Source organism: Helianthus annuus, chromosome 5 (assembly GCF_002127325.2).
Source record: "Helianthus annuus cultivar XRQ/B chromosome 5, HanXRQr2.0-SUNRISE, whole genome shotgun sequence".
Taxonomy (NCBI): Eukaryota; Viridiplantae; Streptophyta; class Magnoliopsida; order Asterales; family Asteraceae; genus Helianthus; species Helianthus annuus.
The window spans coordinates 114,778,406-114,779,905 of NC_035437.2; the positions used below are offsets into that span (position 1 = coordinate 114,778,406).

The 1,500-nt window shown below is 43.4% G+C and overlaps 1 non-coding gene across 1 annotated transcript; it reads right to left on the reverse strand.

Annotated features, from left to right (window-relative positions):
• Positions 1-1,062: 1,062 nt before the first annotated feature.
• Positions 1,063-1,169, reverse strand: LOC118492778. Its single transcript, XR_004894780.1, has one exon. It is a non-coding gene; the product is annotated as a small nucleolar RNA R71 (small nucleolar RNA).
• Between the last annotated feature and the right edge of the window lie 331 nt (positions 1,170-1,500).

The window sequence follows — 1,500 nt, forward strand, 5'->3', positions numbered from 1 at the left end:
CGGTATCTTACCAACACTATACTACGTCCACGATGGGTGCACTTGCCTATATGTGTGTTTAGTGTTAGTAAATATCGTGTTTTATAAATTTAAAACTTGGCTAAAAAGTGTAAAAAAGGGCTTAAAATATATATCTAAAATATATTACACTACACATGCATCAATTTTTTGGCGCCGTTGCCGGTGACACAAGGATTTTAAGAAAGTTAGGAATCAACGGCCTAATCGTTTTTTTTATTTTCTTTTAATTTTTTTTTGGATTTTCTTAGTTTTTTCAGCTTCTGCAGAGCTCAACACGGCCCGTGCCTGGTCGGACACGGGCCGTGCCCAGCATTGTTACTGACAGTTTTTAGTTTTCCAAGTTACAGAAGGCTGACCACGGGGCCGTGTCGGTGCAACACGGGGCCGTGTCCAACTCTCCAGTTACTTACTGGGATCTGGAAAACAATAACTGTAACTCCGACCACGGGCTGTGTTCACTGAGCACGGGGCCGTGGTAAACCTTCTAACCAACAGTCTTTTTTGTTTTTGTTGGAGGACTTGGAACCAGACGCCACCTCTACGTAGTGTATGAGCTCCAGTTCTAATAAAGACATAAAAGAACCTCTAGAAGAACCCGAACGCTTTCTCAGAAAAAGACTAAAAGCTAAAAGCCAAGAGAAGGCTTCGGGGAACCCACTTCCAATGGCAGACCAACGTACCCTCATGGATTATCTACGACCCACCGTAGGTAATCTCGGCGCCGCTATCAATGCCCCGAATGTTGAAGCCAATAACTTCAAACTTCGGCCGCACTTGATACAGATGCTTCAAAACTCTGCAACCTTCCATGGGCTTGCGGACGAGGATCCCCATCTACATATTACTAATTTCCTAGAAATATGTGATACATTTCGGATCAATGGAGCATCAAATCACGACATCCGCCTCCAAATGTTTCCTTTTTCACTAAAAGACCGAGCAAAAGCTTGGCTTAACGCCCTCACAGCTGGATCGGTAAACACCTGGGATGAACTAGCCCAAAAATTTCTATCTAAGTATTTCCCTCCCGCTAAAACGGCTAAATTAATGACTGAAATTAATACATATTCACAAGAGGACGGGGAATCCTTATATGAAACTTGGGAAAGGTTCAAGGAGCTATTGCGAAAGTGTCCACATCACGGCCTTGCGATATGGCAACAAGTATCCACTTTCTATAATGGGTTGTTGCCACACACAAGGCAAACACTTGACTCTAGCTCCGAGGGACTTTTAGGTAATCGCCGCCCGCATGAAATATATAATCAAATTGAGGAAATTGCTCAAACCAATTTTCAGTGGCACACTCCCTGAGGCAATAAATCCATTGCCCCGGGCGCCCATAAGGTTGATGAAAGCACTTCTTTACAAGCCCAAATCGAGGCCCTTTCTTCAAAAATAAAAAAATTGGAAATGACAAAAACGGTCTCGGTTATGGCTTGTGAAGGGTGTTGTGGGCCACATGAAAATTGGAGTTGT